Source organism: Camponotus vicinus, unplaced genomic scaffold, assembly GCF_025532165.1.
Source record: "Camponotus vicinus isolate PSW18456_S1 unplaced genomic scaffold, iyCamVici1.0 SCAF_8, whole genome shotgun sequence".
Taxonomy (NCBI): domain Eukaryota; kingdom Metazoa; phylum Arthropoda; class Insecta; order Hymenoptera; family Formicidae; genus Camponotus; species Camponotus vicinus.
The window spans coordinates 13,822,182-13,850,156 of record NW_028141980.1 but is presented as its reverse complement, the minus strand read 5'-3'; the positions used below and the strand labels follow the sequence as shown (position 1 = coordinate 13,850,156).

The following is a 27,975-nucleotide window of genomic DNA, read 5'->3' as shown; positions in this document are numbered from 1 at the left end:
ATTAAAGAAATTATTTGAAACTTACATTTTTCAGATATTTTCACGAAATGATATTTCACAGAGATATAATTTGTCTCAATTTACATTTATATATACTTTTAAGAAATAAAAAATTCTCTGAAAATTAAAAGAAAAAATTAAAAGAAAGGAAATACATTTCAAATATATAAAAAAAAGTATCGAAAAGATCAACATTTTATCGAATTTTAATCGCGTCTAATTTGCCTTTTATTATTTTTTAAAACACGAAGCCGCAGCCTGCATTGTGATGAAAATCTATTGTCGAGAGTTAATGCTTGCAGCCGCAATCTCTTATCAGGAACCATGCAATCGATTAATATTCCGTGATTGCATCGTCTCTATCGTCCCACTCGAGCTAGCTTCACGAGGCGTTTCTTTTGTCCTGCTTTTTTATAAAAGAAAAAAAATTTTCGCAGCGTTTACGCGAGAGACACACGACGCGATTCGAGATGAGAGCGACGGGAAAAGGGGGGAAACGCGCGCGCGGAAATGAGAAGAGGATGATGATGAAGGGGAAATTGGTTTTGCATTACAAAGCCGGTGGTCCGTGACAATGAGGCGCTTCGTAAGCGCGAGTACGCAAGCGCTCATTCGCTCTATGAATTATCCAATTACATTATTATCCGAGACCGTCCTCGATCGGGATGCGAGATGCGAGATATATATAACGGGCGGCTCGTTAAATTTGATATCTCGCCAATTTTCGCGCGAAACAAAATTTCTTTCACTTCGATCTCGTTCCGCGATAAAATGCGCCGGAATATTGCGAATTTGGAAATATGATCTTATAAAAGGATAATATCGCGTACTTATGCTTCTCTCGCAGGCGAACATGCATGTATGGGCGCATAAAATAAAAGCTCTCGCAAGGTATGAAACACTCGTCAATGAAGAATTGGGTTATTCAGCCGGCAATTTGCGGATGCATGATTGAGGTGGTAATAATTTCGCGAATGAGAATTACTTACATACGAAATATTTTATAGGAATAAGAGAGAGAAAAAGAGAGAGAGAGTTCTATTTATTATTAGATTATAATATTATGGATACGTATTTCTCTTAAGTATTATTTTTACTAGCAATTATTTATTGATTTTACCTACAGCTTTCATATGTATTATTGCGAATTTTTATTATACGTTTTATTAATAACATATGTATTTAATAAAAAAAATGATAGAAATATCTGAAATCAGAAATTTCTTCGGGATACTTATTTTTATCGAATATGCATGTGCAATTTACGAGCGCTATTCCAAGTACATATCTTTATATTTTCTTGCAAATTCGACCTATCATACAAAAGAGTCTTCGCCGCGGGCCACGAGATTTCCCTTTGCTCGCATAATCCATTTCGTTCTTCCCCCGCACAATCGGAAAATGCAACACGCTACGGCCTTAGGATTTCGATATGTATGTCCTATAAAACGTAGAGCGCCTTAGGAAGATCCTGGAAGGTGAAACGAACGACGGAAGCGGAGCGGAGACGGAAAGTGGAAAGAACCGATCCAGACTTTTCAATATCGGGCCAAGACGCGTACTTGCTGGACCGTGACAAGCATCAGCGACATAATAAAGTCTGGATAAACGAGCAGGCCATCTCGTCGCGACGATAGAGTTCGAAAGTTTTGCCTTGTGTGCTCAAATTTCTTTTCGCCTATATCTGCCAATAAATACTTTTGAATATAATTTCAGATTTTACTGACATTAAACGCGTTATTGAGGCACGAATAGTTAAAAGTATTAATAAGATCGCGTATCCTGCGGATAATTTTTATAAATAAATTTTTTTCTCTGATAAATCTCGATTGAAAATGGATATTTCCGATTTGAATCTTTGAAAATGCCAATCATATAAAAATATATATATATATAATATTATTAAATTTCAGCACACATCGAGAAAAGTGAAAAGAAAAATGATAAAAAGGAGAGATGCCCGATCAATTCCATTGGCCATCCTTTGAAAAATCATACTCTATATACCTATACATATATATGCATGCCGTCGTCCTTTCCGCGGAATATTTGCCGCTTCGTTGGTTCCGTTTGATGAACGAATTCTCCGGTGAATGTCGGTGGAGGATATACGGAGAGGAAAAATAATAAAAATAGCAGCCTTGGGCTTTCGAGGTGAACTCGTCTGGAATCTCGTCCGAACTGCCGATATTCTCCACGTCGACGCTCGAACGCGGAAACGACAAACGAATGAGCTGCCCGAGTGTGCATCCTATCGTTATCATATGCCTGTCATTACGCGGTGTCACGCGAAATCTGAAAAATATTCTCAGGATTCCAAAATACCAAGAAAAATCGTTATTAATAGCTTAATATTTTTTTGAAACATTACGATTAACTGAAGCTACAATTAATTAGCAATAATACTAATTTCATGTCAATACATACATCCTTTCTCAATTATAATTCAGCTAATTATTTTATGAATAATTGAAAATAATTGCAAAATCATAGAGTAATTGAATAGTAATTGTAATATTAACAAATTAATTCATATGTATTTTAGTTACGGCTGTTTCAGTTAGTTTCTGAATTATGTTTCGTATATCTCGTGTTTCTCCGTCGGATATTATACGACTCTCTATGTGCAGCTGCTGTCCCGACGTTTGTTATACAATGGCTCTTTACGATGTAACGTTATTCCGGTGGCGGCAGCCGGTTATGCATAAGGCAGGTCAGGAGATACGACTAACGTGCGATTCGAAGCGGCGCAACATGCATCAAATGCATGTTACACACGAGTCGCGCATCGATTTTGATTCATGTTTGATACGTGTTGCGTCTCAAACCGCGCCACGGATTTCCGCGCTTGCTTTGGCATTTGTGAATCTCTCATGCATCGCGTAAACTGCGTTTCAATTAGCGTAAAAACATCGCTTTGACAAGATATATTTGAATTTTTTTATCAAAAAATACCATCGTTTTACCTCGAACGAATAATTAGTTGGAAGATAATTGCACCAATGGAACAGAATTTTTATCTCATTGTCAGTTTAAAAATTCAAATTTGAAGAGAAAAATTATTTTTAGATTACTATCAATCATCTAATTAATAATTTCGCGCATTCTTTGAATTATTCAGATAATTATTTATGAGAGATTTTTCTTTTTATTTTATCAAAATGCAAGCTTAAGGAAACAACTAAATTATCCCTATTAAGGGTGGTAAACACGCTTACGGTGCTCGCTTTCATGGATAACCATTTTTAATCGGCTGTTAAAAGCGAATGGCTATTTACGAGGCGTGAGAACTGAAGTGCGTGTAACCGAGGTAAACATATTATTTCACAATGGGGCACGACAAGTTGGACGATCCCCCAGAGTGTCGAGCCGTGTTCTCACGATAAGATCTATTCTCATCATACTAATACCGTCGCCAACGGTCTTAGCATAATAAATATTATCATCGTCCCAGGGCTTTCAATGAGTGGAAAAGTGATTCGGCCTTCGAGTAGCCGAACAACATCTCGTTTTTTCATTTGAATGTCAATCTTCCAGTATTGATAAAGCTATTATTTTAAATCCATGTTATTTTTTGAAAGGAAAGATGTTGGGAGGAACTTATTCAAACAGAATAAATAAATATGACGAGAGAGATACTCTCTCTTATTTTTTATTCTCAGAGTTTTTCAGAGATTTAAAGCTTACATCACAAAACTTTTCTTGAATAGTTTCTAGAAATAAGATATACTGTTTTTCTCTGAATATATAATTTAGTTTGCGTTTTGTGATTTTTTTAAAAATTAGTTTTCAAAAATTCTAAATTTATTTAAATATATGTATCGCATAAATTTATTTAAATATATGTATCGCATATATGAGGAATATGTTTATTTCAAAAAGCGCGCATACAAGGAATGTATTGTTGTTTCCTCGATGTAATAAATTAATTAAAAATTAATTAATAACTCGTAAGGAAGCATGTACGATGCTGTTATTACAATGCTATATCTAAATTATTAAGAAAGAGGCCGTTTGCGAATACGTAAGTCAAGGCGGAAAGAATCGTTGCTCCGCGAATGCACGGCGATAAATAAATTAGCGCGACGCTAATTGACAAATTGCTAATCCTCTGGGCCATTACGGACGCGCCCGCAATGGTAACAAATGCGAGCAATAACGTCGGCCGACTGACATTGTGCACGAAATACGGAGATCCCGCGCCGCATTATTATCCTACGAAAATCGGCAAGAAAATATGTCACAAAGTACAATATTAATTAAAGTAATTTGATAATAAAAAGGATAATGAAGATGATGTAAGAATTTATCATTTCATGCTCAACAACTTTATACTTTTCTTATAAGATTTTTTCTATAAGCTTTTGTTTTTTTTATCTTTCAGTTACATAATATAAAATATCATTATTTACTGCATTTTTACATTCTTTTCAATTAAAAGATTTTTTTCTACTCTTCACGCACTAATAAATAACACATATAGTTATCAATTCGATTGCAAATGCGTATCACGATGGAAAGGTCTAATAAAGGAAAGCAAATTATTCTTTCCCGTGAACTTTGTTATAACTGAATAAGCAGAATACTCGCGAAACTTTGCCGACTATGTTTCCCTCCTTTTCTCCTATCGCGGGCGAAATTGTCCAATAAGTCGACTGTTTTCTTACTCGGAACTTCGTTTTTCCAACTGCGAGTCGGCGGTTTATTGGCCCTTTCTCGACGAAAAGGCTAATGTAGCACCGCTGACAAATCAGCCTGCCAAGGACCCTAAGCAAGAACAATACTCCTTCGTCTCGGGATTTTTCTGTCTCGTTCTTTCCATCTATCGAAAGTATGTTTACAGACATCCCTCTTTGATGGCGCCATTCTTCCTGAAGAGAGGCGAAATTTTCATTGATTTCCAACATCAATGTAAAACTGAATGCGCACTGAATAAATAATAATTATTTCCATAGATATTATGTGCACAATATTTGTAATTAAAGAGATCTATTATTTTCATCGATAATAGACTTTTTATTAAACTTATTAGAATCCATTCTCTTTATCAAAAATTAACGAACGAAATTCTGCTAACTATTGAATTTAAATCTTTTTTTACAAAGAATTACAATATATAAAAAATATTGCAAATTAAAATAAGACGTGATTATTATATGATGCATAATTTTAATACACTTTATATTATATATTCTCTCTACTGCGTTTTGCCTATTTCTACATTGCATATGACTGCCCTGTTTGACCCATATTTCACTGGCTTACAGTGATCCCGAGTGTATATCGTAGAAATGCACAATGCAAGCAATTCATCGACATGGTCGTGTCTTGAGAGACGCAAAGAAAGCAGAAAGGAATCGCGATTCGCGCGGAGAATCGTAAAACGCGCATCTTGCACGCTTTCAACATCGATACCTTTCCTCGCCGTTTCGAGGAAATGAGGATGAGTCTGACATCGAAATTCGATTGGCAAAAGACTTTCGTGCGAAATTGAACTTCGTAGGCAAAAACGAATCTCGAGAAGGTAACCCATCCTTCTGAGGATTTCATTATTTTTAAAAGTATTCGAGCTCTCAGCACTTAATCACAAGTTCACGAATATTTTATTTAAATGTACAAGTACAGAAAAGTAGTGATTTAGGTCATTATATAAATATTAAATATATACATATTAAAAATTATGAATAATATAAATAATATACATCTCTCTCAATATTAAAAATTATGAATTATACATCTATGATATTCAAAGATAGATTAGAAATATTATGAGACAATGAGAATATTTAACTTTATAATGCAGCGAAAAAAGAGGATATATTTTCATTTGTTAATATGAAATTAATGACGTCATTATTAATGAAGCTTCTTTTTCATTAATCTCAAGAGTCGTAGAATAATATGTTCATTTGACATGTTGATTAGAATCTGGGAGAGAGAAGATTAATTCTGAAAATCGTTTTCCCCAGAGATGTTTCGCGTCCGTCCCTGTACTCGAAAAGCTGGTAAACTTTCTGCTCGCGATACTCATGGGAGGAGTGCTGGACAGCTGATAACGATAAGGAAACCGCGAACCGCGTTTACAATCGTATTCATGAGAGACACGTGGGTCTGGCATAAAAACGCGACTGGATCCACAAGATTGCCCATGGCATTGTAGTATTTAATCTACTCAACTAAAACTCGTAATATCTCTGACGTGAAATAAATTTAAAGAGAGTTAGTAGTATTAATTTAATATTTTTAATTACGCCGTAATTCTAAAGAACTCCATCAAGATCTAATTTTTTAATTGTCTAATAACATTAAAGAAGAAATAAGTATGTGTGATAAGAAATTGTATTATATGTATATATTTTTTATTACATATAATTATATTATATTTAAAATATGTAAAATGTGAATTGTAAACAATTTATATGTAAATCTATTCGGCTTGTATTACAACTACCTTATTTTGTATTTTCAGTGAATATAGATTTTTATATATATTTGTTATATATCTGTTTTTTTCTAAAATTTATTTTATTCATTTAAAATTAATTTCCCTTTATATCGATTAATTATATTTTTATGTTATATTTTTATGTTTATATTGAAACAGATTTGTGTATGTGTGTGCAAATTTATTATATATTATATATTATTTATTATATATTATACACATAATATATATTTTTCTGTAACAGGATTACTTTTAAGATTCTGATAAAGAATTCAATGGTGCATAGCGCGAAATAAAAAGGTCGGTTTTTACTGTGCACTGTGTATTTGGTTACACACTGATGCAAGATTTTATCGCCATATTTTCCGCGATATTTTCATTGGATTCATCGATGAAATTGTCGCCATACAACATGATTGCTATTTTGTTGCACTTTTCCCTCTTGGAAAAAGGAGAGCTTTTACAGGAATGTGTTTTTTTTATTCTACCTTCATAATTTTCTTCCTGTCGTTTTTACCTTACCTTTCATTATCTTTTTATCTATTTTTTAATTATCACATTTTTCAAATTGCGAAATGTTATAAAAGTTTAGATTCATGCATTTTAAAATATTTCTGTAAAAAAGAGTTAAATTTTGCTGAATCATTTTTTTTAATTTTGTGAATACAATTAAATTCATTGAAACAATGCCGAGGAACATTATGTTAATCAGAAGACAAATTCGTGTCCTCTTTTTGTCCTTCTATATTTTAATCACCGAAAAATGAGAGACCATCTTTACGCGATTAGCAACCAAGTCCCGTACGTTATACGTTTTCGTGAATGTAACTTTAATCGGTAACTCTATCTCATGAGTCGTACGATGGAGAGGAAACTTTTCGATCCTACGGAATATACAGGAACGTCAACGGGGCGCGATCCTGTGATCCTTCGGGATCTGCCGAGGTATACTGAGTTTCGGAGGATTACTAAAGCTGCAAAGGATTACCCGAGCATCTGGAGAAATGGCTGATGTGACTTAACGCGACACCGAGACCTTCCACCTTGCTTTCAGATGTTGAGACAGATTTCAATATTTGATTATTGAGCTCTTCTTCCTGAGCAGTTTTTTCCTTCCATTTCTCACCCGATATATATTCCTTTTTTTTAGATAAAAAAATTATGTGAACAGAAATTCACCAAAAATATATATTAAGTTCCTTTAATGTGACTTTATATAAAAAGATCATTAAAATTTTAAATTCTAATATTTTACGTTAAATATATGTGATAAATAAATGCCTAAAGAAAGGATCTCGTTATCATTATAAATAGCAAACGTTAATATGATTTATAATATAAAGAAGTTTTTGATTAATTTCCTCTTAATATTCAAATAGCGTAATATTTAAAAAGTATATGTATTAAATAGAATATTTATAACATAAAATCGAATTATACGATACTCTCGCGTATTCTCCACGCACAGACTGCAACTTGTGACCGTTTTTCCCCAATACGCGTCACGTAATCTAACAACTTGACAGGGCAGCGTGTTCGACCGCTTTTCGAAATCGGAAAAAGGGACGATGAGAATCGAAATCGACAAATATTGTCGTCACGTACCGCGCCGGTGATAAGTCGCGCTCGTTCGGGCCGTCCCTTCCTCGCTCTCAGAAAAAACGCCTACGAAAATGCAGGGTTCGCGAGAACGATGGGATTTGCCGAGATACGTCAATGAGCTCCGCGTGTTCTCGCAGTCATCCGTCGGAAACGTGAGTAAATATTGATGTGTGTGATCCGATCGCGCGTCCAGGATGAACCAGTGTGGATACCAATTGCGTCCACCGTATATATTATAGCTTACAGTATACTTTTATGACTGTATACAGCGTGGATATCTCGCATTTTCTTCTATACACGATTTGGAAGCGATTTAAAGTGCATTGAAAATATCGGTCTTCTAAGTGAAATTGACAATCTAAAAATTTATCATTAAATTATTGATTTTACACGGAATTGAGTTTAATTAGATATCTATTTAAAGTTTATTGTAAAATTGAATTTCATAGAACCATCAATAAATAATAAAAAATCTTATTTGTATTTTAAATCCAAATAGATTTTATTCCTGAAAACTTTAGTTCAATAATTAAAATAGTGACCAATATTTAATAATAAATGTTATATAACAGCAACTGTGAAAAATTTTCTCCGAAAAGAGAAAAATTAAATCAAAATGTGTCAAATATTTCTATTATTAAAATTAAAAATTTAGTTTTGCAGAATTATACTTAATATATATAATTAATATATATATATATACTTAATATATATAATTAATAAATAATAAATATGTTCTCTATTATTTTATATGATATACGGGAATGTGTAAGTGTAAGCGGAGCAAATTTTGATTTGAATTTAAGAAACATTTATAATTATAATAAATATTAAGTGTTTCTCGCGTCTATTGAAATATTTTTTGCATTCTTAAAAAATATGAAAATACTGGAAAATTTAGTACAGAATATTTAAATTATTTAACTTTTCTCCCCTAAGGATGGATATTTTCCATAACGCTCGAGGCGAAAACCGATGGCAATGACGGCTGACTGATGGAACGCAAAAGCTGACTCTTTTCCTTTCTCTCTCTCCCACACCCTCTCTCTTGTTCAACCTGAATATTGGATATCAATAACAACAGCCGAGGCTGACATCGAGGGCTTTTGTTTATTCACTTCATTCGCGAATGGGTATGGCCACAGTGGTGCTGTTCCTTGCTGGAGGACAATACGGGGTGTGTCACATCAAGCAGCACATACTTTTTCTATATCGCAAATATTAAACTAAGAGGAGTGTATTTGCATGTGATGCATCAATAATTCTTGATTTACCAATTATTGAAAATGTCTCGGATGTTAAGTACATATATATAAATAGAAAAAAAGTTTAAATTATCTTTGTGTAATTTTACTGATATAATTTTAGCATAAAGCTTAGTTATTTTAAAATTAAAGAGCCACGAAAAATTATTATTTAAAAGAAATTAATTTAATAAAATTACTAGTAAGGAAAAATTTATTTCAAATTGATAAAAATTTGTAGATCAGAAATGCAGCCAATTTTTATGACACTCTATGTATATAAAAAATATATTTTTCAATTGTATACTCCTTCATTAATTTATTGCAATACTAATTGTTCCGTTAATTTTTTTATTGCACGACAAACATTGGCGAAAAACTAACGACGAAAAGCGTAATAACTAAAATACCCTGCATGTTCGAATAGTAACTTGCTTACGGAAATAGAAGACAAATAGTTGCCGGAAGAGAGCAATCGGAGGAAACGGGCAATTCCGAACAGTTGAGAGTCTATGGTATAAGACCCGAGTAAGTTTGTAATAACCATGTCAAATAATTGAACGGCCGAGCAGAGATGAAGACGGTATGCAGCATTTATGTTTCGAAGTTATCGCCCTCGAAGTAGAATTGCTGCTCGCAGAGAACGCGACTCAATTTATTTAATATTGCACCCCGTAACACAAGTAAACTCGATTAAATACTATCATCTAACTCGTTTGAGGGTACGCGAGATTTCCAAGGGAGGGATCTATCTTTGAGAATATATAATTCGTGCGATTTTAAGTGGATAATAAATGAATAATAAATCCAATTACCAAATTGGCGATCTTGATAAAACAGCCAGTATCAAGAAATTTCAAAAGTTAAATAAGAAAGAACAAATGTATCTTATTAATTATTATTATTGATTCGTGCTAATTCTATTAGCATTAAAAAATATTTAAAAAATTATAAAATATTGTGACAGTATAATAATCATCATTTTTCATTTAATTTGAATAATTTGTATGACTTTTATAATTACTTATATAAAAATATATTAAACGGGACAAATTTTTACGTAACTTATTTTTTTGAAAATTTCTTGGATATTGCAGTTTCAAAATCTGGATTTTTTTTGGTATTTAATAATACGCGATAAATAATAATTGATCCATGAATAATTAACTTTCACAAAAATGCGACACGTCTCTCTTTCACAGTCATCCAGCTAGATCTCGCACAACATGGCAAAAGGTGAGCCTGGCGATAAACTCCCATGACAAACAAGTACCGGCATTCGGGTGATACATCATCGCGGCCGCGAGTCATAAACGCGAAACTTTCGCAAAAACGACGAACATTCGCAAAATGTCTCGGAGCAGCTAACAACGGCTGGGTTGCGGCGGGTCACTGTGCTATATATTATATGTAATATCGTCGGAGTTGGTAATGAATAATACGGGGTGAATAGGTGGGCTGACTAGTGCGGCCAACATTAGCTCGCGCTCGCCCGAGTTAACGAAGTTAACCGGTAACTTTGATCTACGATTCTGAATGACTGTCTAATCAATCCGCGCAGCGCATCCAGCGATCTGCGAGGCCAGACTCTCGAAGATTCCATTACAAACGATAGCGGGATCAATATTTAAATTTCTAATGGCCATGGCCCCCGATGGACGGACGCGATCGCGAAACGCAGGCCGCCTGATAAAATGTGTCGAGTTGCGGGATCCATTTCCAGAGTGCAAGCTTTTGACGGAGAGAGGATGAAGTAGATGATGCACTTATCTGATACATATGCTGTCACGAACGGTGAAACCACAGAACCCAATCGAGAATATGTGATCCGCCTGAAAAAAAAAAACACAATTATAAAAGAAATTATAAAGGTACAAAAACAATAAATTAAAAAGTAAGAGACACATAATATAAAAAAGTAAATAAACAAAAAATTACAAAAACAAAAGAAAATTAATTTTAAAAATAATAAAACACATATTATAATATTTCTCTTTAGATTTATCTTAAAAGTTCGTCACAATTTTTCGTCACAATTAATTTTTTCGGCACATTTCTCGTCGTCAAAGTCGAGAAAGTCACCCTCTTCCGAAACAATGAACAAAAATTTTAGATTAGAGGCGGAAATATGCTGGTGAATCGGGGATGATGTTGCAACGACAAAGGCCGTTGCGTCGGCTCGGTAATAAAGACGGCGAATTAAGGATCCCGGCATGTAAATTGTCGTTGATATGATTTACCGGCAATTTGAATGAAGAGCGCGCACGGGCCATGATGTCGGTTAGCATAGATTTGAATAAATTGTGAGTTACTACGATGTCATTAAACTCGGCGAATCTTTTTGTAAGCTACTTGTTCGAGCGAATACCCCGTAGTTATTATCGAGCTGTCTTTTCCCCCCTTCCTTTTCGCCAAAACTTACCAGTCTCATCGATTTGGTATTTTTAACAACAAGCTTTTAAAATGTCAAGCCTTTAAAATGTCAAGTTGTTAGAAGACAGAATTGCTAATTTAGAGAAACAAGTATATGGGCTTGGTAAAACAATTAGTATTGATGATCCTGCACCACCAAACGCTATCATCGAATGTCTCCTTGATATCAACTCGCTACCCTCTTTAGCATTGTTGGGTAGAGAAAAGCCAAATGCACTTATCAAGCATCTGCCAGAATTAAATGGCTATCTTAGAACCTATTTCTGAGGGTTTCAATATACCTGCAAGTGCTAAAGCACAATTTCTGCTAACAATGGAGCCAAAAATTATAGAAAATGATAAACTCTTAACCAAAGTGCAGAAGCTAATGCCTATATTAGAGTCAGAACGTATAAAAAATGTTCCTGAATTAAATAGTACATTTAATAAGATTTCATTGTCGTATCTCAAAGCTTACGAGGATTCTAAAGAATTAAGCGCTCACATACATGATCTTTTATTTAAATAATATAGTGCAGCCATAAATAGTATATCAGAATCATTAATTACTTTAAACGCTGCGGTTACAGCTGCTGAAATAGCAGCTAAACCAAAGAAACAGATAAATGATTGAAAAAAAATTGTTTTGTCTAATTAATTGTATTATTGTTAATTTATATTGTGCAAGTCACGTTTAATTTCTATGTTATAGTGCAAATTCAGTTTTATCATTAATGTTTTAAATTATTTAGTAACATTTTAGCCTAAAGAGAGCATTCACACAGTTTTCAGCCTAATGAATAATTGCTAGAAAACAATAAGTGGATTAGAAAAATGTGTGAGGTGTTCATTGTTTGGTTAGAAACAAAATAAAGATTACATTTCAAATAAACGTGCAATATTTTATTATTATTATCAATACAGGCTTTGATGTTTTATCTCGATGAATCCATGAGAAGAACCGATAGACTCGATAAAATCTGTTATCGCATGAATTATGTGTAACGTGTGTTCTATTTATATCACATACGTACATGTACATGTATATGTTTATATTGCACGTAATCCGGAAAATAATAATAATCGACATATTATTCCAGATATGAAAAAAATTTTATTTGTGATAAAATTATATCAGGAGCTTTTATTATTTTAATCATCTTTTCTTGGAACATATATTAATAAATTCTAAAATTTTTAATTTTTGTATTGTTTAATTTTTCATACGTAGTATATAATTCTATATATAAAATTATAATTATATATACTTCTCCCTTTATATATATTCTACATATAATTCTTAATATACTCAAGTTTTTAATTTTACACAGCAACACTTTTTTTTTAAATGTCTCGGTTAGCAAGATAAATGTGGAGTAATCCGAGTTTCGCGGTCTAAAAAAGTATGATAAAATCACACATTCGCGAGCTTTTGGAAATCTAGTGCTGTTAATATCGCTAGAGAGTTAAATGCCATCACGGTTACATAGCGCGCGTTACTTCCGACGTAGGATTGGACTGGACAGACGGATGAAGGCTGGGGAGTTAGCCGTCGTTTCGAGGTAGAATTGTGCGTGGATCAATAAATCGCGCGGACGGGAACGTTCGAATGATGAATAAAGAGAGTCCTCGCGGTGGTCATTTCGATGGTTTCGACGGCCAAGACGATACCGGCGATGATTGGCGATTTGCGCAATGGCCTGTTTAAACTCGAAGCCTAGTTTAATCCTTCTTGCGACTCGTTCCGTAAATCGATTAACTCGCGAGCGCCATTACGAGACTTGGGATTGGAATTCTTCCGTAATACCAATTATCGTTCGATAAGCTTTCTCTCTCTCTTCCGCGCGTGCGCGCGTAACAATCGGATTAAATTAAGGGTCTATCGTATCGATCGACGGAATATCGAAGCGAGAAATAAGGATTTTATTCGCGTCGGGATCTATCCATATAAATGTGTAGATAAATTAAAAAGAGACGATAAAAAGATTAGAGATAAAAAAGAAATTATTTTCATTCTATATAAAAGCTCGATATAATAATTAATAAAAATATGAGACACGATTGCAGAAAATTACTTTGGTCCAGCAGCAGTAACAAAGGAGCTTGTTGTTGGGCAGAAATTAAATTGTATAAATAAGAGCGCTGTGCAGGTCAAATATTTATATGGAGATAAAATTGCCTTCAAATTTTGATAACTGAGATTCACATTTCTCTGTAACGGTCATGTTTTGTTAATTTTATGCAAATGGCTTCTCGAATATCTGCGAGATGGCAATTTTCCCATAGTAATGGAACGCTTTGAGGAGAAATACCGCTGTAATTTTCATACCCCTGTACGTTATACGATGGTTATGAAATACGCTGCAAACAATTTCACCTGCGATTGTCCTGCAAAAATCGCAACAAGAGTGCTCGTAATTATTTTACGGAGCTTAGGAATCAATTAACTGAGATCTCGGTATTTTTGAAACAATTCAGCGCCGCATAAAAAGTCCGCCTTAAGTGTACATATTCGCGTTCTTAGAGATCTTTAGAAATAAGAACTTTGTGCGGTGTTTTTTAAACATCATATATCGCTGCATCACCCGAAGTGAAAAAAATTTCTCCGAAAAAATGCGAATTTTGGTGGCATTTTTTGGAATAGGATACAATGCGCGAAATCTTAAATTATCTCTTGTATTCTCTTCCTCTTTCTTCCTTTTTTTTTTATTAAAGGTATATATGAAAATATTGAGAGAAAGAAGGAAAGATTGGAATGTACGAGATAATTATTTACAGTTGATGAATAAATAAAATGTACATGTCACGAATATACATAACTCTGCGACAAATATGTGAAAGTTGTGTGTGTTATATTTATCCTACATCATCTTTCACGTGAACTCCCTTCTATTGCGGTTTCCGCTTGTATCCTCGACGGATTCCCGCGGAACAGTGTGTGCGAAATTGCACCGCGTTGCATTATTACGCGGATTCGCTTTTGCAGTCAACAGTCCCCCTTCTCTACTCGGCTTCGTTAGATTCAACTTCGCCGACGTACGGCGTGTCCCGACCCTCATCAGAAACGTTATGTACTCGTGTCTGTATTCGTTGTATTCCGATGGGAAGCTGTAACTCTTGCTTCGACGAATTTATAGTGACACACGACAATATACACAGCAACGTATAAACTATATACCTATATTTAACTCTTGATGGTATACGAGAATCCTGCGAAAACGTTGCTGTTTTAACAATAAAATTGATATACGAGCGATAATGAAATGTCACAGTTAAGTGGACACAGTGATGTAATATTTCTTATTCGGCAATTCTCCAATCGAGATGTATGAATAAAATTACTTTTACGAACAAAAACTAGAATCTCTTTCCATCTCCTTCACAGTAATATGTAGATTATCAAATTAAATTTTGAATTTTAATTTGAATTTGAATTTCTGATATTCGTATCGCATTTAAATTTAATTTTGTGTTTATAGAAGATAAACGAGTAAGTATACGAGACGGATAGATCGGGATTAATCCTAAGAGACGAGGAGCAACGAGAATAGGCCGTGGATCGGCAAGATGTTACAATCGATGCGAATAATAATAAGATGAGAAAGCGAGCGTATATAGTAGATGACGAGACGGGATGAGAAGATGGAGGAACAGGAGCTTCATCCGCGTCTCCACTTCATTTGCATGGGAAAGGGGTAGGATTCGGCAAGGTATCTCTCCCTCGCCTGACCCAATAATACGCAACTAGCCAACCAAATGGTCGGAATTCAATTACGCGAATGTAGTCGAACGCAACCGCTAACTCAAGCCCGGAGACAAGCGAAACGTAATAACCAAACAATAGAGCTCCTATTGCATGCGAATCCTCAAGATTCTCTGGGATATTGATAAATATATCTCTATTAGGCTCACACGTAATGTAAAAGATATTTTATAATTTTAATTAATAATATGGTTATTAATAATAGTTATTAATAATATACTTATTATAAGATCATAGATCGCATGTGTATTATTTTAATCTTATATATTTAAAAATTAAGATTTTTATAATATCCTACTCTCTAGGAATATATAATTATCCTTCATATTCTCTTCCTCATAAGGATCTTTTCATAGTGCTAAAAAATAAGAATCGATTTTTTGAACCGTATTGTTTTTCGCGCAAGATTAACAAAACACAGAGCAAAAAAACTTCGCGGATGAAGCTCAAATCCGGATTCTGGAGCTATTTCAATCGCAGCTATAGACGAGCCACGAACGAATGGAAGTACTCAATTAATCCGACGTAGGCATTGCAAACTGGCCTAGGCTATTATGGAGAAAGGGAGGGAGGAAGGGAGTTAAATTGCTTTCGTACGCGACGCGCTTATGTGGGAAATTGAAACAAAGTTCGAAATTGTGCGGCCCGTTATTATGGTGTCCGCTTAACTATTAACGCGCTCTGATGGACTAAGCGCTCGCGAAAAATCCGGATGTGAAGGGAAGAAAAATGGCAGAACAAAGATAGAGAGAGAGAGAGAGAGAAAGGAAAAAAAGAGAAGAGAAAAATAGCAATGAGAGAGTACGCTTCAATTATCGCGCGAGAAAAAATCTATTTTTATCCTCTACAAAATCGAATATGGACCATCGCGTTACACCGTTGACTTCATATACAGACAGCGGGGCCTGCGGGGATTTTTGGAAAATCTGGAACACAGCCAACGGCACAGCTTAACGTTGTCGTTGTGCCTACAACGGGGGAAGAACGGAATAATATTCCGCCAGGCACCCCGCTATTGCGAGTTTTTCTATCTCACTTTTCTCGGCGAAAAATTAACTACGATGACTGTTTGTTCAGGATTACCTCGTTACCTGCGAATGTAATCCGTCCGCCAGAAAATTACAATATTACAGTTTCGATATTTCGTTACATGTATGTATACAATATCATATTTTACATTTTTAACGATTAATTTAGGAAATATTAATTTTTTTGAAACGATTTATTGTTCTAAAAAATATCAAAAACTTTATGAAATATTAATGAATAAAATATTTTATATTAATCTCAAAATTATTAAAAAAACAGATTTTTTTCTACCAAAAATTTTACTGCTCGAAATATTTGAAGAATGAAAAATCTCCACATTTATTCTTAAACAAATTCTTATTATTTTATTATATTTTATAAATCACCATGTATATTAGAGACGATGTGAGTATCATATTGAGTATTTGTCACGTATTTGCCATCGACGAATATTTTTCATGGTGGTTCAATCGTATTTTGCTATCATAAGTCGTGAGTGGTGTTTTCCTTGCGATATGAATGTTATTTCGTCAGCGAGAGCGCGGCAGTCGCGGAAAATTGAAAATATCTGGGAAACGCGAGTTATATTATTCGGAAAAAATATCACAGAAAGAGTGGACCATGGTGATATTGGTGCAAGCACTATATCGAGTCGCCCTACTTTCGGACGAATCGCGGCAACGAATCCGATACGCGAATTTCGGTCCGAGTGACGTTTACATTACAGCGGTGTTATCGGATTTCTCGCCGCCGATGTAATCGTCGCTGTAATCTCTGTCTCATACTCTCTGCGCATCTGCATATGGTTTAAGACATGTACATATACATGTGTATATTTATTTTATATCGCTATGCATCTTTTTCTATTTAATAAAATTTTTATCATGAATCTGTAAAGATATTTATGACTGAGAATAAAATCTTATATATTCGTTAATTCACTTAATTGTTAATATACATCGATAATATTATAAAACAAAAGAATAGCAAAACGGGTAACAATATAAAGCAAAAATTTGAAATACTAAAATATGATTTTAATTTTTAAATTTTAGAATAAATTTAAATTCTGAAATATTAAAATATGATTTTAATTTTTAAAATAAAAATTATTGAAACATTATTTTCAAAATATATCATTTTTTGAAAGTAACGTAAAACATGATCTAAATTTCAAGTATCTATACTATCAATTTATTATCAGACATCGAGAATGTAATAAGAATTTAATATTCCTATTTCTTTTATATATCTTTTTTACGATTTCCGAGGATTTTTATTTCAAATCTTTATCTTTGATTACCGAGATATTTTATTTCTCTGGGATTAATTTATTAATTTATTTTTATAGAGATAATGCCTTTTAAAAATAAGCTTCCAAATAATTTGCATTTAGTTTTGTGATGTGAAAGAGAGCCGGTCGTGAATCATCCGCTGTAAAACAATGACGAGCCGTCGGCATTAAAGTTGTATTATTAATCAGAGGGGTGGATAGAAGTAAAGCCTTTTGGTGCGAATATGCACGCTCGCTCAGTCGGTCGTTCGTTTCATTATTGAATGCAAATAGGTTCGTTAGGACCGACCGTTTTTAAGTGCTCGTCGAGTCTCGACCCTCTGTCTAGTCGAGCCTCCAGAAACAATACTCTATTCCTACTCTCGAGAGAACGAAGAAAATTACTCTGCGGAAAGTTTAGCGTGTCGTATCGTGACAGCCAACTGTCGGAATCGGCCAAAACCCCTTAAATATATACAGGATGTCCTAGATCTAGCGAGTTACTTTCCACATCTGTGAAATCTCTTATATAACTTATTATATATCTCAGAAACCGTGCACGGATTTGAACAACGTTGAATAATGAATTATTAAAAATACGAATCGATAAATAACATTATAAATTTAAATTGAAAAATACAAAAGGTTTGAAAAAGATATTACAAAACGTTATTTTAAATTTAAATATTTAATATATAAATATATTTTTATCAAGTAAAAATTTGAGAACAAGATATAACTTTTTTTAGAAAGATTTATTAAAGTTTGATAATTTGGCTTTCGAATGTGGAAATTGCGGGAGTAAAATCGACGCGCATTATATTCTAGTGGTGTTAGAATTTAGAGATGTCGAATGCATCGTCCGCGTTATCCGAATTACGATTAGAAACGTGCTAGTCGCGTCCGAAACAATTGTCCCGTAACACCTCGATCGCACAAATGGGATCTCCATTGGCGTTTCTCGTCCTTTGCTATCTATACACGACACCGAAATGCTGCTGGTTGACCAATTGAACGTGGAAACACAAACGTGATCGGCGCAAACAGAAATCAAATATGCAAAATGCACACAACAAGAAATGATAAGGGAAAACTGAATATAAAAGTATTCAGTTTTCCCTAATCATATTTTGTTGTATGCATTTGTTATGTGTAAAGAATAAAATCTAGGAAACATCTTTTATATATACATATAATAGTTATTAATTGAATAAAAAATACGGGAAAATATTCTTTCAAAAAAATTTAAGAGACAAAATTATTGAACTTAAAAACAAAAATTAAGAATTAAAAAATATAAAAAATATAAAAATATCTAATAAAGTCACAACAAATTATATATAATTAGTATTGTTTGCAAGTTTACCACCTAGAATACGGAAAAAGCAAATTCGATATTGATAGTATAATAATCGGCGCTCATCACTATGTCAGACGTTATATTGCTAACAATTATCGTAAAATCAAGAATAACTGGAATAACGAGCCAAAAATTGCTGATGTCGCGACGAATTTTATGGCCTAACGCCATTCACTGTCGTCGTGCAACTTGTCGCTCGTATGTATTGTAATTGATCGAGCGCGGCAACAGGTGATTTACGATGATAATTTGGTAAATATGACGACCATTCGTTGCGTCATTTGCCGATATCGTGATAAATACGTTGTATTACCGACGCTAATAAATTTAGTTATAAATTCCACTATTCAGGCCAAAAATCTTCATTTGAGATTAAAAATGTAGTACCATATAAATAGAGTAAAAATATATTTAAAAAATATATCAATATTTTAAGTAGTTAGAGTTACATATATGCTGATATTGTAATCAAATTTATTTTAAAATTAAACGTAACGCGCATTTTGAATAGCAATATACGAAATAATGTTTTATTTAAAAATATATATATATATATATATATATATATATATATTTATTTCATTTATTAGTATTTGAAACGCGCGTTACGTTTACTGCCAAATATGAGAATGCAAGGAAGGATCGAAGATATTCTTTTTGAAAAGAATTTTCTTGACATTTGTCCCATTCATTAGCTTCATTCTCGAAGAACGCGACGTAAACGCAAGATAAACGGTAGTTGAAACAGGCGACAATGGCGCGACGAGTTAGTAGGTTCATTTCAATTAGGAGCAAGAGCGACAATGGATAGACGGATAGTGACAGCTTTGGCGATAGAACAATGGGGAGGCCGACTATTTGTCATTGACAACGGATCGGATTGTTGCGGGGTGAAATTCAATCGAGCATGGTGAATGTACAACGCTTACAATAGCGTATTTAGGGAGTTTGAGGTTTCTACTATTCAATCATTAAGCTATGCTAAACTGTCTTTATAATTGTACTAAAATTATTATACAAACAAAATATATAGTAAATCAGGAATAAAAAAATAACATGAAGAATCCATTGAAACGTAGTTTAATCTCTTCGACAAAACATAAAGATAGAAAATTATTATTTCCCCCATACATGTGTTCAATTTCAAATTAATAAATTTAATAAATCAATTTTTTAAATAGCAAAAATAGAATTTGACATTTACCTCACAGCTAAGAGGGAAAACCACAGAAATCTCCCATCTACCGTGCCAAGATACGTTACAGACCATTCAACGATCCCGTCGAACGTTGCACGGTATGCCGTTTCAAATAATCAAGGGAGAGCATATATCCGAGGCACCCTCCTTCCTGTACGTACTGCCGGACGATCGAGATGATAGCAATTTGCACTGTTCGACCGTGCAAGGACCCGGATCGCGTCGGAAGGCCTACATGAATGGGAGTGGGCGATGGACGTGCCCGAGCTTGTTGTATGCGTGCCGAAGGGAGAATGGATCCCCCTCTCTCTCCCTCCTTTCTAATGTCCCTTACACCGGCGGCATAGTATCCGCTGTTAATGGCTACGAAAGCATGATTCGTAGTGTGGTTCCGTGTTTACGAGGTTCGTTGGTTACAAGAGGCTCGAAAGTTCGCTGGGATGGGGAGGGGATATGCATGTATGTCCGTCAAAAACGAAAAATCACCCGGAATAAAGAAAAACCTGGCAGAAATGCATAGTTTCAACTATGATGATTTATACAGATTTAATGTATACGTGTATTATTATTAATAACTGCTAGTGTGTGAAAAAAATAATTTTTTTACTTGAGAAAAATCAACGAGATGAAGTTGAATTTATATTATATTATATATTATAGATATATATAAATCATGGAGAATAAAAAAAATACCTAAAAAGTATTAGTGTTAATTATAAATATATATCAATTAAATATATGATTCATATATATAATATATTTTACTCGAGAGAGAGAAACAGTATATATATATAAATCTAATTAGCTAAAAAATATTCTCGCTATAATGCAAGTATAAATTTCAATGCGCTATAAATCAAGAAGTCTTAAGAAAGTTCAGGTCCCTTAATGTAATCCGTAAAATAACGTAATTACGCCAAGATTAATGATGGTTTCAGTCAAGACATAGTTTGTAGAAGTTAATGCCATCGGTGATTAGATAGATACATTATTATGAGACGGAATATTTAGTATCATCCGCGTGTTTGTTTATTCGAAATCGGAGCGAATTCTCCGCATAAGTACGTAAAAGCACTTTTGTCGTGAAATGTGTGTTTTACAGGACATATTTTTCCTTCCCCAGTAAAATCCGAGCGACGGCGATGCAGGAACGAAAACGTCGAGATAAACAAGCTTTTGCGTCGACATCGGTCTTGACGTATTGTACGAAAGCCATCTGGTTTCCCGGTTTCGACGGGTGATCTTTCAATGAAAGGAGGGTAAGAGCAACCCCTTAAAGGAACTAACCCAAGCAAGCCTACGAGAGAAAATAATAGCTCGGTTGAGACGCAGACGTTTGCGATCATAAATAACGTATACTGTACACACAGTCAATGTGTAAATGGCTTATTTACAACTACGTATATGTATATATATATACACGTAAATATAAACAGACGTCAGGAGAGAAAAGAAACTGCAGACGGAATAAGAGAAAAACGCGAGAGATTTTGCTGCTTTCGATAATCTGAACTCTTCTCATCCCGTTTCCTATCCTTCCTTCTTTTCTTTTGTCCTCTTTTCCACAATAACTTCACTTCTGATGCACTTTCAATCATCTTCGATGCTGGAACTGACTATTTCTCGCATTGCCACGAAATTCTCATAAAGTTACTTTCAATTTCACTAATCTCCTCTAATTTAAATTCTGCTCAGTCACGAAAATCAAGATAATGAAATGAGATAAAAAATTAATTATATAACTGTCATTTGAAAAGAACCAAAGAAGCTCTTTACAAATTATTTTGTCTATAATATAGTTATACATTTTTAACCTTCTGTAGTTTTTCAATGTTTCACAAACACGATAAGCCATTTAAATTGAACAAAGAACTATTCATAAAATACTGCTGTATTTTTTTTTACATAAACACATACACGACACTATATTGTTCTAAAAATAATTATTACTATTATTTAAATTCAATTCTAATAGACTATTGTCTTGATGATAATGTAATTAATTCTGATATTATGGGGATTAATTAAATTCTATTATTGTAGAATTAAATCAATTTATTCATTATAAACAGCTGGCAATTTTCTTTTTGTTCTCGAAAAAATAGTTTCCGAATTATTGCGATAACAATCTTGATATTGTCACGTCCATCATCGTTCTCCGCATCATAGTTTTCCGCAGGAGACTGCAAATGGACGAATCATGTCGATAGCGATGCGTTAGCGATTTTGACATTGGTGTATCGAGAAAAATGTCAGATGTCTAGGGATGCGGATAATCGGACGCGCGGAAATCGGGAGTGCGCGAGAAACGTACTTTTATAAAGATATTTTGCGCGAAAACTGAAGGAGCGTCGCACACACGACTACGAGAAGACCGATGACGACTGTGGCCTCTAGACAAGGAGAACGCTAAACTCTACGTACCGTGGGAAATATCGTGAGAGTTACATGTTCCTAGCATTGAGTTCGCATCGATCAAACGCGACAACTTTCGCTCTGTGGTCGTCGAAGATTGGGGTGGTTAAGATGACAGAGCCTCCTCTCTTCCCTCCTTTCCCCCGACTTTAATCCATAAAGCGTACGCTCTAATGGAAGTTCCAATTAAACTGATCAATGCGCCGAGCACACGTAGATAGAATGTCGGGTCAATTTAAACTCATTATACGAGAATTCGATTTTCTTCTCAAAGGATACAGATGTTTTTCAATTTTTCAATCACTAGTTATTTAATTTTCTTAAAATTAAGATATATGTTAAATAATAAAAAGTTAGAAATCGATAAAAATATAGAAAGATATATAATATTTAAGAAATATCCAAAAATGTTATTTTTCCTTTCTTTTATAAGGGTGTATATTTTCTTTTCAAAACAAAATGTATAGATGACTTGTATAATAAAGTAATTTTCTTTCGTTTCGAAACTAATCTCGAAGTTCTAATCTTTACTACGAAATTGCTCGAAGCTAGAAATTAAATAGTTCTTTGTTAACAGACTTCAATTGAACATGATCATCTAGTAAGATTCGTAAATTGATTGCACAAAATCGCAAAAAGAGAGAAAAGGCTCAATGAAACTTAAAATACTTGCAGATGGTTTCAAATTGTGCGCATTGATAAAAAGTCCGATGCTTTCGTCGTGTATTTGTGTAACAAACCATCGAAACTTTGCAACAGTACATTTTTTTAATCAGTATCCAAGTTAAAAGAAACGGAAGATTGAGAACTTGTTCACCGGTTTCGTTGGAAAATAATTAAGGGGAGAAAGAGGGAAAGAAAGAAAGAGAGAGAGAGAGAGAGAGAAAGAGAGCAGTAACGACGAATTCGAGTGAGTTGGCTAAAGTGCACGAAATCACTTTCATAAATCAAAGGGAGCAATGTTGATCTCTCCATCGAGAGAGGCTTCACGAGTGTTGCAAACCATCTTGCTTTGAGAGCGTGATGCTCGTCGCAATTAACCTTCCTCAGCGGTTGCACCATTTCGCGCGAATGTTTTGGCACACAAAGCTCATCGAAATATGTCTTTTGAAAAAATATAATTATCTCCCCTCTTAATTCTCATATAATTAAAATTCTCTCGCTTTTCCAAATAGTACTTTTTAAATTTCCTAAGTGAAAATATACCTTACGGTTGAATAGAATTTTTAAAAATAAAGAAAAATGTTCGTAAATGAAAATTGTAAATCGATGAATTTCTTCGTTAAAATCCGCATATATATGTATGCGATTATTGGAACATTACTTTTATTCTTTTCCAATATCGTATATCTTCAAGCGAACGACTGACGTTTTAACTGGCATGTGAGAAATTTTTGCGCGACGTTGATCGTTTTTCTTTCCTAATGAAGGCACCTACATACATTGCAACTACGCATCCACTTAACGCAAGTGGCATCGCACATTATACATTCAGGGCATGATGCAACGTGTGTTGCACGAATCACTTTGATTCTTGTTTTCGCGCAGTCACGCGTGCCTGTTTTCACATCGGGAATAACCGCGTTTATGTATCCCGTCTTTGTCTTTTTATCGCGATTATATTTTTATCAGTAGTTTCTCTGTATATTTTTTTTTACAAAAAAAATTAGTTTAAATATATAAGCTCATTTACTAACAAAAAAAATTCAATAGCAGGACAAACAGTATTTTTCTTATAAATTTTACTTTACAATCTCATTTAATTTAATTTTTTTAAAGAGCATCACATCTAGTATAAAGAGTATCATCGAAATCTTGTACCTGTTAATTAACTACAGTTAATTAACTACAGTTACCTAAGTTTTTCATCACAACGAAAATGTTAAATAAAGATATAATCTGTATCAAAGAAAATATTCTTATTTTATTAAGTTGCGACTACAGACTCTCTCGCTTTGAAGGCTTCTTTTGAGAGCTTTGCTTTTAGAAGACAGTTCGTTCCCGAATGTACCGGGACATAAACGAATCTTCTCATTCGCGAGCGGGATTGAGACCCAAGTATGCGACGTCGTTAATCGCGAGTATGCGACACATTCGTATGCAAACGTGGCTGTGCACGCGCGAGTCCGATGTCCCCCAGGATTCTAAAGTTAGAAACACATGCGACGAGAATACACTCGCTCGCAGGGCCGTCTAAACCCTTAGATCGCGAATGGTGTAATTCCGCTTACTTTATGCTAATTTCAACATGCATCCACGTTGTATAAGTATCACTTTAATAGGGATATACTTTCATTGAGCAAACTTCGTTCAGTAGAATAAGCAATGAGAAAGATTATGACAGTTTCAAAACTATCTAGCAGATATAAGTCTTCGGCAGAGTACAAAGATTATCATGTATTGTATAAAAAAAGGAGACAAAAAATTATTAATTAAAATTAAAAAATAAATATAGATATGAATTTTTTTGATAGTTAATAATTACACGTAAAACACGTTTTATGAAAAATAGGATTATTTGAATAAAACAAATCTTCTTTTACCGAGAAGAATTTTTTGCGTGAAAAAAGTCGATTTGAAAACTCTTTTGAAAAAGTCGATGTCGAATGGCTCTAGGCCATTTAGTTTGAAATGGTTGAAGCCAACCCTGTGTATTCGCCCGGCCATTGTACCTCGCATACTTGAAACGCGCTAATAACGTTAACGGAAAAAAATCTTGCGACAGCGGAACTTTGCTCGCAGGCATCGCAAAAAGTTGGACGATCTCTGTGTCTGGCGAATACAGATATAAGTAGAAGGAATTACCAGAAGCAGATGTACTAAAAATGACATACGATGCATGCGGTGTGCATAAACGCGCGAATTGAGTCGAGTGCATAAAAACGACAAACATCGGAAATCTATTGCTCTCTGCCGCTATTTATTTCGTCAAATAATATTTACTTCGTCAAATAAATTATAAGTTTTTCATAATATTGATACTCATGTAGCAGTTTTGAGACAAGAATTAAAGCAAGTATTAATTAATCGTTTGGTTCTAATTATTGATTAAGCTGATTGAACTCATTAAAATGATTGATTAAATATATATGAGCATGTAGCGACGATTGTCTCCTACTCTGCCTCTGTTATACATATACATACACACACACACACACACACACACACACACGTACATATTTATTCACGTATATTATATTATATTATATAAATTCTAATTCCTGCATGCATGCATCCGACATCCGATTTCACTTCTGTAGAATTTACAACCCTTGCATGTTACGCAGCCTTCCATCGATCCCTTAGATCGCCAATTAACATATGGCAAACACATGGCTTTTCCTTACGCAACGGTCACTCGTCCCTTCGAGAATTTTTCCGATCATAAAACTTTCTCCCGGATCATGCATGCTGAATCCTGGTTTTCCAGAATTCATTCGGTATCCTGCTTTCGTAGAGTTAATATCGAGTCTTCGGAGAGTCTATCTCGCGCCTATATAAATAAATTCTGAGTTATTCAATTAATACGAGCGTCGATTATTTATCTCCTGAGATCACCCACAAGTATATATTTGTATGTATGAGTCCGTTTCTATAAAGATAAAGCATATATTTATTCCATTGACTTTACACAAATTCTTATATAAGTTATTATTCTTTCTTTCTATGATAATTGTTTTTATAATAATAGCAACACTTATGATTGCGAATAATCAGAGTAATTACTTATCAGAACTGAAAATCTAGATAATATATATATATATATATACGTCCAATATTGATTAACCCTGCATCATTCATTAAAATTATGAGGTGTTAGTAATTCCGATATAGCGTGTTACTCTTTTGTATTATAGATGTAATAATAGAAGCCATTGTAAATAATGTTTACACCAATAACTAACGATCAATATTACATTCTGCTCTATTTGCTTCTGCGCACTGGCTGTATTTCTACCTGATTATTACACGTATATGAAATCATATCAATATTAACTGATAAACAAATATCGCGTTGGTGGAATTATAATAAGCGTTTATTAACTCGTATCAGAGTTATTTACGTTTCTCTCCCTCAAAAAGAAAAGTAACTATAAATATATGAAAAGATTAAGTAGAGAATGATACATTTCTCTTCACTCTTAAAGAATAAGAACTGTATCGGAAATAACGCGCGTTAAAATTCAATTTATTGTAAAAAAACAAAGAAATCAGGTTCGATGGTAAAAAGCTAAATTTCTGTAAAACCAATTCTTGTCGAAAAATAATCGGAGTTCGATTCAACCGCTGCTGACTGAACGGGACAACAGATTGTGTGATGCCGAGAGATGTCATCTTTTCTCTAACACGATATATTCTTCGGTTTACTTTCTCAATAGAACGACGTGCGCACAAATCGACGATGGTAACTTTTGAGCAGCGATCTCGCGATATTGCTGGAAATACAATTCGAGCACTTGATCTGGACACTCTAATCTCCTCTTTGTACCACGGGAGAGGAAAGGAGAATAAAAGCCGGCAAAGAGGACGAAAGGCACGAGGTCGCTTGCGTGTGTACATAATGTATGTGTATGTGTATATATGTTCAAGGATTTGCTACGAAACTCTATATCCGGTCTAGCTTCCTCTCTATCGACTCCCGACGTTATCTTTTCCAAGTTCACCCTAATCCGGTTCACGAACTCTCATAACTTCGTAGAGGGATGCGCACACGTGTCGGAATCGCGCGCGCGATTTTCTCACCGTAACTCGAAAATGCAATGCTTACCTCAGAGAGATAAACGTATAAATTTTTTGCATTTGGCGCATCAAGCCGCGGGAGAATCTATCCTATTCCGCCGCAGCGTCCACTTGTCGCGGGAATCCTCGAGAATGTCGATAGCCGCTGCGCGGGACGATCAATTCTTAAAACAAATAGCTCCGATCGCCCTAGTTCGTGTCTCGCGGCCGCGCGAAAAAATGAGATACTCGCGCTTCAAGACTCGTCTCCTGAAATATTCATTCTTCCGGTTACCCCGGAACCCGCCTCGTGGCATCTCCACGCGGTTCACGTATCGCGTTTACGTGCATAAAAAATGTGCGTGTCCAGCGGTCGAAACGATCGATCAAGCTGAAACGTACCTATGTTGTGGACAATAATTGTCGTCGGCCAAGATTTCTCGCGATTAATCGTATCGGTTATATTTCGTAAACAATCGTTATTAAAAAAAAAATGATAAGATGCAAATTTTTGT

General features: G+C 34.4%; 1 long non-coding RNA gene and 1 pseudogene across 1 annotated transcript in view; one reads left to right on the top strand and one right to left on the bottom strand.

Annotated features, from left to right (window-relative positions):
• Positions 1–10,304: 10,304 nt before the first annotated feature.
• Positions 10,305–27,975, bottom strand: part of LOC145975480 (uncharacterized) — a 103,503-nt gene continuing 85,832 nt past the window's right edge. The window contains exon 5 of the long non-coding RNA XR_014439990.1: positions 10,305–11,123. This is a non-coding gene — a long non-coding RNA (uncharacterized LOC145975480). The remainder of the gene's footprint in view (positions 11,124–27,975) is intronic.
• Positions 11,755–12,337, top strand: LOC145976431 (dynactin subunit 3-like; annotated as a pseudogene).